Source organism: Pseudophryne corroboree, chromosome 6 (genome assembly GCF_028390025.1).
Source record: "Pseudophryne corroboree isolate aPseCor3 chromosome 6, aPseCor3.hap2, whole genome shotgun sequence".
Taxonomy (NCBI): Eukaryota; Metazoa; Chordata; class Amphibia; order Anura; family Myobatrachidae; genus Pseudophryne; species Pseudophryne corroboree.
The window spans coordinates 17,401,165-17,413,832 of record NC_086449.1 but is presented as its reverse complement, the minus strand read 5'-3'; positions in this window follow the sequence as shown (position 1 = coordinate 17,413,832).

Sequence of the window (12,668 nt, the reverse complement as noted above, 5' to 3'; positions counted from 1 at the left end):
AGTTTAACAAATCAAGCAGTTCAGCGACAGGTACTGCCACTTTTGTGGCTGAAGTGATTAGTTTGTTTGGGCCCCCACAAAACAAGCTTCCACTGGGCTTAAAGCATCAAAGCTAACAACTTTGCAGTGGCAAGATGTCATCATCATTACCATCCTCATCCTCACCCTCATAAGTGTTTACATCAGTCTCATAAAATATCAATTAAACCCTGCAGAAATCCACCATCACAGCAGTCTTTATACTTTGACATAATTGCCGGTAAGGGTCTATCTCATGGAATTTATAGTTAATTTTGATGAACATCATCTTTTCCACATTATGAGGAAGCAGCCTTCTACTGTATATTTATTGCTGACCAGGGTTCTGGCTCTGCCGAAAATTCTTTTGCAGTAAACACTTGAGGTAAAACAGCTTAAGTATTGCAATTGCAAAGCCAATTTGTACAAGGGCCTCCAAATAGTTTTTTTTTCTTCCAGTAGTCAAAGGTACTCTGTGACATAACTGTTAGAACACTCTCAATAAAATAACCCTAAATCATTCTTTGGATGGTGACCGTATTAGATGGATTTACAGTAGAGGTGTAATAAATATTCTTTTAGACCCAATCAGATGTCAAAATGTAACTCCTTTGCATCACCACTTGGCCTTTTGGGGAAGCTGAGTTTTTTCCTGGCAGCAGTTGCTGGAGAAACTGAAGAAGTGCTGTAGTGCCATGTGTCACTTGAGCTGCCAACTTTCTCACCAGGAGCTCTTTGCATCTTTTAAGGTCTGGGTTAATTGAAAAGAAAATATCAGCGAACAACTTTGACCAACAAATGTGTCCACTTACGTTGTTGCTTTCAGCACGCTGTAGAATGTGAATTTCCTGCACATGCCTGACACAGTACATTGCACTGCCGCACCGTTTGCACCATGCAATCTTATAGGATTGTGGGTGTGAACACTGCACGTGCACCAGATGGTGGGCTTCTTTTAGTTGGCATACTGTACATACCACAGCACGAGCAAAGATTTAATAGGACACAATTGTAGGATCAAGAGTGGTTGCTAAAATGTAGTGATCTGAATTTAATATATTGTCAACCCTTGGATAATGGTGAAGCGAAGAAAGAACTTGATCTACAAATCCAACATACAGTAATTAGCAGAATCATTTTGCTTAATCTCCTAATTTAATTTCTCGAGCTGTTTTTACAAAAGCATAATTAGGGGAATCAACTGACTCAGGGTTCCAGTACCTTGCACAATATGGAAAGTATACTCCACTGTGCTAGAGTAAGGTACACTCTTCCAATGTCATGGCTTGTTGTGTAGCTGTGGATGGCTTTTTGCTGTGCCTCCTTCTGCTAAAACATGTAAAGGGTGGAATTCCACCTTGTTACCACCTCTTGCTTTAGTTGGTGGAAAAGGAAATTAAACTGTTCTTAGAGTCACTGCAATCTTCTGCATGCTGTTGCAAAATGCCGAAAATGTCCCTATAGACAGAATCTCCTGCATTCCCTTGTCATTTAAAAAAAAACCTGTACCACCACCAAGTTGATTGTGTAAGCTAAACATGGGAAATTTTGGAATTTACCCAGTTGTATTGCTTTTACAATATGTGTGACATTATTAGAAATCACAAATCCTGAGGAGAGTCCAAGTGGGGTAAGCCACTTTGCTATGACATGACTTAATTTTTCTAACAGGTTTTTAGTAATATGCCTCTTAGTGAAGCCAGAGATACACGGATAAGAATGCTGGAGTTGTTTGTTAGATACTGCTGCGGCTGAAGGTGAATCACCCACACAGTGGGCTGTCACAGTTATGTAATCTTTCATTTGCCCACTACCACTTAGCCACGTATCTATGATTAAGTGTACATTAAGTTCAAGAGCATTTTCTAGGCTAATAATTTTTTTTTTTTAACTTCCTGGTACAGGGGAGGTATTGCTTGTCTAGTAAAATAGAAATTAGATGGAATTTGGTACTGGAGATACAGACCCTTACTTAACTATCTAAAACTTACTACATTAATGCTGGATATTGGGCGCAGATCTAATATTAGCATAGCCATCATGACATCAGTGTTCCACTGTGTGACTGGGTGGCAGCCATCATACTTGCTACCCCTAGCAAAGGTTTGTTTAACAGTGAATTGTTTATTTTCAAACTATTTTTCTTGGTCTCCTTCTGGGATGAAGGTCCATCCCTAGCAGCAGCAGCAGACCTAGCACTGAAGTTTTATTTTTGAGGAATCCTGGATAGGGGAGGAATCACCTAGCCTTATCAAATATGACACAGGTCTACCTCCATTCATTAATGAGGATACTGAGTATAAAGGTTTAGTTTGCAGATGCTGGGATCTAGTTGAGAGAAGGGAGCTAGTTGATGCTGGACTGCTTTTTTGTAATTTTTTAGGAGCAGTTTCTCTTGACAAAATCTTTTCATGAGCTTGCTGTAAATGACATAACAGGGAGGATGTTCCTAGATTGTTAACATCCCTACCTATACCTCTACATACTGTCATTTTACAAATGCTGCAGATGGCTTGACAATTGTTGTCAGGATTTGGGTTAAAAAATCCACACATAAGAGGTGGCTTTGTCCTATACCCAGGCATGACAATGGCCTTCTTATCATGTCCAAGAGCTGCTTCCACTGGTGCCTGACTTACACAACAACATTCCCATTCCTCAACATCCTCATTGGTGTCAGCAACACAAATATTCACCTCATCCTCTTTTACTTCCATGGTGGCATCCTCAATTTCTATATAATCATCAATACTTCTGCTGTTCATCCCCACATTTGCAATGGTCAAAGGTGACTTCTCTGTGACTACAGAAGCACAAAGGTCTGGCTCACTCACACATAACACTCACGGACACATTTAGGCTCTCCTCAGGGATTTGTGACATTTCTGTTTCTGAATGCACAGTTTGTTCTACTGCTTCATTGGTTTCCATTTTTTACACCTCTTCTAGAATCTGAGTGAAAAGTTCTTGTAACATCGTGATAGGCAGAAAAAATAATGAAAAATAGATGGTCCTGCACAATTTCTATTAGGGTAACAGTTTTGTCAGAATTAATTGTTTTGTCCAAAGTCAAAATAAAAACAAAGATGAACGTCCGAGTTGTTTGCCATATATCAAATGTCAGTTCTTTCTTACATACTTCAACTAAGCCCAATTGTCTCTTTGTCCATTTTGCTGTTTCTACACGATAATTTCCCAATAGTGTCTGTCTCCTTAGACCATCATGCATTCATCATAAGCGGGTAAAGTGTAATATAGTTTAACCTGGGACAATATAAATTAACACAGATCACCAGTATTGTACCTTACAGGAAGTTGTATAGTGTACAACAAGTCAGGTTTGTACAGGTGAAACTCTTTGGCATATCCCAGGAACAGAAGTCCAACATTTGAGTCTCAGGATGGGTCAACTGAGAGGGATATGTGTCCTCACCTATGCCTTATGGCTCTGCCATGGGAAAAGAAAGGAGGGATTTGCACCAACAATGTAGCATCAAAATCACATAGCAGATGATTCCAACAACCAAATCAGTGTCAGGGAGAAGGAAAAGCACATGAGAGGAGTGGGGCCTGATCATAAGAGCTTACATTCTGAAGAGGAGGGGCAGACAGACAGGGGTGACACAGATGGGGAAGAAGTGAGCATGTAACAGAGGTTTAGGATGAGAGATGGCTGGGTTAGGTGAAGAAGTGGGCATTAAAAGCACAAATAACATTTTGTGGAGAGGTGGAGAGTCTGAGGGGGAATGGTAGAGAGTTCCAGAGATACAGTACTGTAGGAAGCACCACAGCCAAAATCTTGAAGGCAGGAATGGGAGGTAGTAACCAGTTGGCAGGAGAGGTTGCATGTATTTGTGGTGTGAAGAGGATGTGTATAGTTGGAAGTGTGGTCTGCGCTCCTTTAAGTGGGTCATGTTGTGCAAAATGGTTTCCGTGCAGCCTAGGTTTTAATGGAAAAATCTTTTCTGACTTTTTCTGGTTACTAAACAGTGTGTAGAGTAAAAACCTATGGTGCTACAGGATGGTGATTCAAATGAAAAGTATGCGTGAATGAATGTATAAACATATTTATTTTGTATAGAGGTAGCAGGCTGTATTATAAGCAGCTGGTTTTATATACAAATTGTATATATATAGTCTAGTAATGATTATAAAACACAAGAAAAAAAGGAAAAGAAAAGAAAAACAGTTATGCTAAAAAGAGCAAATGTTGCTTATGAGTGGGACACAAAGAAAAAAATGAATATAAGAGAGCCACAGAAATATTTACAGTAAAATTAGGGGGATCAGTCCTCTTTATAAAATTGCACGGTTGATTTTAGTATTCGTTAAGTAATTATACCATCAATTTCAAGATAATATTTCAGTTCATAATTAAAATGGTCACTATGTAACAAAAAATATGTAGCAAAATAAAATATTTAAGAAAACCAAGAAGTGTAAAAAAATTCACATGCTGAATGCATACATGGAGAGTGCTAAAGTAGCTCCACTTATGAATCTTAGCTCATAATTAAAAAGTCACTGTGTACCGAAAAGATTAAAGAAAATCAAGAACACAAGGTCAAAACATCCACATGCTGACCGCATGCATGTAGAGTACTAAAGTAGTTCCACTTACGAATCTTCACCCCTAAGCGGGGTCCAGCTGTCTGTGGGTTAGGTCTCAGTTTTTTGCTCAGTATATGTAGGAGAAGTGCCTCTTTCCCGGAAGTCACAATGTTTAACAGGCGCCTGTGGGTTCTGATCCCCGGGAGGAGGATGCCGGCGTCTTCCTAAGGATTGTGGGTCACGGGTCTGAGGCGGGTGGGGGGGGACATGGACCAATGCAATTCACTTGGCTTTGCAATGCCGTGTATCATCAGAGACTGTTAGGTGATGTGCGTCCTGAAGTCTTCTTATACTGTTTAATTCCCTCTGATTGGTTTATGAGTATTCATATTCTCATTCATTCTTGCAGCTGTCAGTCTTGTCTAATCTCATCAGGTGTTTCTAATTCACAAATTTGGAATGTCAGTCTGCAGTTTGAAGTTGCTGCTAGTATTTGGATTTATTTTGTTACTTTCATGTTTTCACTACGTCAAGGATTTTCTTTTTTCCTTTTATGAGGCAGTATAAAGTATTTGCAAATGAGGACATGAATGAAGAGAAAAAGAATATAAAAAAAAATATAAAGTATATCATTTTTTTTTAGAATAAAGAATATATAAATGAGTTGCATATATATATATATATATATATATATATATAAATCCAATAAATGAACGGCACTCAGAGACAGCAGCAGGTCAAATCGTGTATTATTGTCTACGATAGTTTCGGAGCACAAAGCTCCGTCGTCAGGACAAGTATCAAGACAGTGTATATATATATCCCTCCACTGGCGGCACTCAAAGGTTAAAGTAAAGATGACACAAGTCAGCTGTTTAGGGCAACGTTTCAGCGCCGTTCAGCGCTTTTATCAAGCCAATTACAAAAGCAACTTACACATACCGGTATTTAAGTGCTCCCATCACCACGCACATAAGCTCCGCCCATTTTCGTATCCAGGTCACCATCCAGACCGGCTCGGATTGCAGGGCTGTTACCATAGTAACTTAGCAAATCACCACAGCTGTGCGTTACAAAAATACAGATAGATATACATATCATATAATTAAAAAGACAAAAAAACAATTAAAAACAACAGGCTGTATATGAAAACCGCAAAAAGTTACATCTTATCTAAAGCATTGTTAACATGTTACTTATTCAGTATCTTTGGCTATAACAAATTTAATAGCATACTCTCAATAGAAGTAACAACATTAAAGGAGCAACTAATGTATCAAGAAAGTCCATGTCGTAACACACACTAGATGTTGTAAATGCTGCATTATGAAGAACAATGCTAGTCTGATTCAATTGAAAACCTGTAAGCCCAATGTCTCATTCAAGCCACGGGGAACCAATGTATCTAAACGCATAATCCACTCACATTCCCGTTGTAACAGTTTTACAGACCTGTCACCACCCCTAATTAGCGGCGGCACATGATCTATAATACGGTATCTCAGGGTAGACAAATGATGTTTCGCCTCAGCGAAATGGCGTGCAACAGGTTGTACGCTCGACCCAGAGTTCAAGGCTGCTCGTATGGCAGCACGATGTTGTGCCATACGTTCACGGAAAGTAACTTCTGTTTTGCCTATATATACCTTTGCACATGGACATGTGATGGCATAGACAACAAAACGGCTTGTACACGTAAGCCGGTGTCTAATGTAAAATTTCTGGCCCGTGAATGGATGATGAAAACTCGGGCCCGTCTGTAGAAACCCGCAGGTGGTGCAATTCAGGCACCTAAAATAACCATTTCTAGGTTTGCCCAAAAAACTCCCACCCGCGGGTTTATTCATACCTGATATGTCATTACGTACCAGGTAATCCCTGAGATTCATGCCTCTTTTATAACATATCATTAATGATTTATGCTGGAGAGCCGGAAGGTTTTTATCAGATTGGACTATTGGCCATAAAGCTTTCGCTTTTTTATTGATGAAAGAACTCATATGTGTGTATCGATTACTCCACATATGACGATTGGAACAATTGTCCTTTTTCTTGGATGCCAATAATGTATCAGAAGATACTGCCATGGCCTTGGTTTTTGCCTTGATCAAATCATTAACTCCATAGCCTCTCTTTAGAAATTTCACAAACATAGAATCTAATTGTCTTTCTCCCATCTCTCTATTGGTGGAAATACGTAACGCTCTCAAAAATTGTGAATAAGGAAGGGCGTGCTTCAGGGGCTCTGGGTGGGCGCTAGTGGCTAATAGCAAGTTATTCCTATCTGTGGGCTTAGTGTACAACGCCGGACATAGCCTGCCTTCACACTTGGTCAGAGCTACATCAAGAAAATTAACACTATTAACATCCAATGTATAAGTGAACTTTACTGGGCTATCACTGGCATTGTGGGTTACCATGAGCGATGTGAATTCCTCGGCTGTACCTCCCCATATAATCAACAGATCATCTATGTATCTATAAAATGCTAAGATTTTATCAGAAACACAGATGTCAGAAAAAAACAAATCCTGTTCAATTCGGAACATGTAGGTGTTGGCGTACGATGGGGCCACGTTGGACCCCATCGTACACCCCGATGTTTGTAGGTATGTCTTACTATCATAGAGAAAATAATTTCTTGTCAGTACCAATTCCAAAAGTCTCATGAAGAAATCCACAGGAGGACCCTGAAACAGTGCATTATCTGTAATCAACTCTCGTGTAGCCTGTAATCCCGCACCATGTGGGATGCAAGTATACAGGCTACTTACATCTACAGAACACAACAAACAGGAATCAGGTAGCTCAGGTAACCTTTATAAGGACAATAACAACGTATTGGTTTCCTTCAAATACTTTGTCTTGCCTGTACACATGGTTGTAAAATAGCGTCAATATATGTGGCAACAGGCTGATACAGGGACCCCCTAGCAGCGATGATGGGTCGCCCTGGTGGTTGATGCAGATTTTTGTGGATCTTAGGAATCATGTATAATAGTGGTACAATAGGATATTGAACCATTATTGCGCTCTTAATATCACTAGAGATCCACCCTTGTGCGTGAGCTTCACTCAGCAGGTTGTCAAGTTCATTCTTAAATGTGACCGTGGGATCAGTATCTAACAGGCGATACGTAGATGTATCCTTCAATTGACGCTCAACTTCAAGTTTATAATCACTAAGATTTAACACCACCAATGCCCCACCCTTATCCGCCTGTCGAAAGACAATGTCATCATATTTGCGCAAGTTGCTCAATGCCGTGCGTTCATCCCTGGACAAATTCCAAAATTGTGGTTTCTTGGCCAGGGGGGACTCACAAACCTTCTTATCTAGCCAATTGTGTGGGTTGTAGGAAAGTCATACAGGCACGTAGAGGCCACACACACTACTGAGCCTCATTTTGACTTGTTTTAAGGACATTACATCAAAGTTGGATCAGCCTGTAGTGTGTTTTTCCACTTTAATTTTGAGTGTGACTACAAATTCAGACCTCCATGGGTTAATAAATTTGATTTCCATTGATAATTTTTGTGTGATTTTGTTGTCAGCACATTCAACTATGTAAAGAACAAAGTATTTAATAAGAATATTTCATTCATTCAGATCTAGGATGTGTTATTTTAGTGTTCCCTTTATGTTTTTGAGCAGTGTGTATGTATATATATATATATATATATTTGATATTAAAAGTTATGCATACTAAATAACATATATAAATATGGTTACAGAGTAACGATTACACAAGAAGCAGTTGCAGATACATAAGAATCAGTTACAGCCAATATACATACGCACTGGTCCCAGGCAGCCAGTCATCAGGTAGGAGACTTCTTATAAGGGTGTGTGTGTGTGTGTGTGTGTGTGTGTGTGTGTGTGTGTGTGTGTGTGTGAGTGAGTTTCATCTTCTTCTATTGGTCCAGAGGCCAGACCTCTTAAGAACTCGACGGCTCTTAGGTCAGTGTGAGGGCTTTTGTCCTATGTTGCAAACACGTGTGTTTGCCCCCAGGGCCATGCTGTGAAGCCAGTTTCAAGTCTCAGATATTCCTTTGAATTCATACATTTGGTCACAACTAATCATTGCAATGTGCTACAATCTACCCATAGCTATCAAATTAATCCACACATTCTCCTGATCATTTTGACACTAAGCATGATATAATGAACTTGTTCCATTCCAATAATACATATATATATGATTTTATACTCTATTATATAAATACAATTTAATATAAAATGGTGCTTAACATGTCTTTGTCTATGTGTTGTATGATTATGTGTTGAATATGCCTTTGTGGCTTGTCTGTGTGAATGCGTATGCTACTGTATACCCTGTACATGCTGCGTGTATGCACACGAACAGAGACCTCTATGTTTGAAGTTTGTATGTTGTGTGTATGTAATATTTTTGACTTCGACACAGTCTTTGTTTAAAGTAACAGATGATTCATAGCTTTGACAAACTGCGCCATGGTAGGTATACCCCAAAGAATAAACATGCTGGAAATAGTTTTCTGCCAGTTTAATACTAGGAATCTGAGGATTTGAAGGACCTATTTTAAACTATTTTTGTTTCTTCTAGTCTGTGAGCAGATTACTGGGAGCTTTTCATCTGCATAATATTTTTTGCATGACAATACTGAATAACATGTATGCAAGAAAGGAGGGGTGTGGAGACACATGGCGCTTCAAATGGAAACAGAAGCAGCCTCTTACCAACACCTAGGATCTATCCCTTAATCCAAAGTATAGACATAAAAAAGGTGGATGGTGTGGAAGGTGGCGCAACTGAAGGGGAGGGTGATGTTCTTGATTGTCTCCGTTATGTGAGTATGGTACGATTGTCTTGGCATAATTAATAATTACATCTCCATATGATCATTTGAACATGCTACACATTGGTGTTATCAACCTCCTCTTTTTCATGTCCCAACGGACCAAATGATTTATCATAAATATAATATTTGAGATTTGTTCTACTATTCACTCTATTTGACTCCTAACGATCAATACCTTTAGGATAAGTATATTTAATTTACGATCAATACTGAATAAAATGGCTAACTGGCTTTATAATTCATACTGTAATTTTAACAAGTACATGTCATGGTTTGAGTCCATCAACAATGAATACATTGTAACTGCGAATATGCAATGCCTATATACAACCTTTTACTGCTTAACATCAATGTAAAAAAAAATGACATTGACCACATAGGAGCCTTCTTGATGTCATGCTGCTGTTTATTGTCACTGATTGCATGTACTTCACCTAACAATAATCCAAAGCAACAGCATGACATCCCCTCATTTCATCACAGCTGTATTGAAACTCATAATCAGTTGGCTTTATTGAATGTAGACTCCTAAACACATGGCCCCTGCTTTAGTGTCAGCAGCCCTGGCTGGCAAAGCTTAGTGCTGGTAATGGGAATATTGGGGGTATCCACACTCTTTGTCCCATTAATCCTTCCAGCACCACCATATAATTTTGAGGAGGACCTCATACTATTTTTTTTATTATTTTTTCACATATTGAACTTAAAAATCCTGCACAAATCCTATAGATATGTATAGAGCTTTATTCAAAACATATCTAAAGGCGTATCATATATATTTTTTTAGCATCATTGTTGGTTGGCTTTGTGGTGGGTTCAAAACATGCTTTACAGGAAATTTGGATTTTCAATATTTTTATTGTGATAAAATTGAGAAATAAATTCTCATCTGAAATTTGGTTTCTCAGAGAGTCTGTGGCAGCTTTGAGCCTAGTAAATCAGTGGATTAAATACCACTGTAATTACTTCACAACCATCCTGAAATTGCAATAATGACCACTAATACATTTACTCCTAAATCTCACGTAAATTGCATTCTGGCTGTAGAATACTCTCAGGATTTAAAACCAAAGTATTCAACTTCCCTCTGCAAATTGAAGATGGTCTTCACATGTTTTAACTTAACCCTGCTGTACTGTTTGGTTCCATTTTACCCAAAATTAAATTTGTTTCGGTGTCAGTTCGTTATTTATGTAATTATGATTTCCATATATTATGACTTTTATTTTTTTGGCAAATAGATGTTATGATCAATTTTTTTGAATTTTTTTTCAAGTTATGAGTAGTTAGTACTAATGTACTGTGTGGGTCATTATGACCTGATGTGAACATTATACTAGTGAGTGACTGTAAATGTTTACAAACACATTACTTCTTCAATAAATATTATGAAAATTATGAATACAGCATCAGTTCATTGGTTAACATTTGGATTATGTCATCTTTTCACATTTTCACATTGTTGACATTGTATATGAAACCATCACTACAACTCCATATGTTCTTTCAAAAAAAATAAACAAATAAAATGGGAACTTTTTCCTCCTCAACATCCTGCTTGACATCCCTTGTTTGAATCCTCAATATCCTTGATATCCCTTGTTTGAATATAAATGAAAGCATAATTTTATGATACGGGTCATATTGACCCGATCAAGTAAATGAGTAGAGTACACTTGAGCCAGCTTTGTAATCTAGTTTTTTTACCCGCTGCACTTATGGCCAGTAATAATTTCTTACCCCCCGGGTCAGTCTTAATGCAGGACTAATAATTGCAAAAATTGCCCATTCTGGGGTAAACGGGAAATAATTTATCAGCTTCAGTTCTGCATATCTACGTATTAGTGCCAGAAATATTTAACAATAGGGCAGGACCACAGACAGCGGTAGTTATCTGCCTCCTCTTGATGACACCTGGGACAATTGTGATTCGTGGAGGTTCCAATATGAAACCTTCGGAGCGGGGAAAGGTAAGCGTTATGAAAAACGTTTAAAAATAGCTTAGTGTACCTGCTGGATGGAAGCGTCTTACGAGAATACAGAAGGGCTCTTTCTAGATCTGGGATTGTCAGTTCAGGGAAGTGGGATAGCTACCCCGATACTACCCCTGACACTTTGGTATGATCCATAACATCTCTAAGAAATGTATAATGGATTGAAATAGCTTTACGTTAAGGGATTACATTTTTCAAGAAAATGTCTAGAGGGTTATCCCAATCTTTATCAGAAAAATGTTGTAGGACATGGTTTACATAGAAGCGTGCCTGCAGGAAGGTCAAGGGATATTGCCGAATCATAGTATGTTTAGTAGTTAGTTCTACAAAGGTGATGGGGCATTTCAACTCTGATATTAGAGACCCAATATTGTCATCTCCCGCAAGTCTCCTTAAGGTAAAGGTATAAACAGCCATGCCGTCTAAGAAGTGAGGATTTTTGACAGGATTTGCCAAAGCCTCCGTGTCATCCAAAGTAATGGATTCAATTTGATATGTTCCTCCACTTCCTGCTCATGTTGGTGTAACAAGCTTAGTAAAGCAGTGTCTTTCAAGAACTCCTGTTCCAAAGAGACATCAGTGTAAGTTGATGTTTTCTGTAGCCAGTCTCGTATATGTCTCAAGAGAGCTGAATGATTATACCCAGTGACAACCGGGACGTTAATACCACCATTTGTTTTTGGTTGACGTAGCTTCCGTAGGGTTATGCGAGCCCGCCCTCCCTTCCATATAAATTTCCAAATTAAAGCATTAAAGTGAACCATATCTGCTTTTGTTAAAAGCACCAGAAGATTTTGTAGTGGGTACAGTATTTTAGGTATTGCTACCATCTTTAATAGATCTGCTCGCCCCAGAAAAGAGAGTGGCAGGCGTTCCAAGCATTTCACATCCTCTGTAAGAGTGTGTATTACTATTTTAACATTAAATGGGTATATGTTAACCGGGTTTCGAGGTAGTACTATTCCCAAGTAGGGGATAAATATTTTGGCCCATTGTAAAGACAAATGGGAAGCCCATCAAGGTTGGATCAAAGTACCCCTAAGAAGCATTGCTATAGATTTGTCCATGTTAATTTGCAGACCAGAAATGGAGCCATATAAATTTATTTTATGCAGTATTTGAACCAGGGAGTGCTCCGGGTCAGATACATACTATAAAATAGTGCCTGCGAATGTAGAGATATTTATTTCCCTATAAAAAAACCTTAACACCATGAAAGATATGCCATTGCTGAAGAGTGTGTAGTAAGGGATCCAGTGCTAT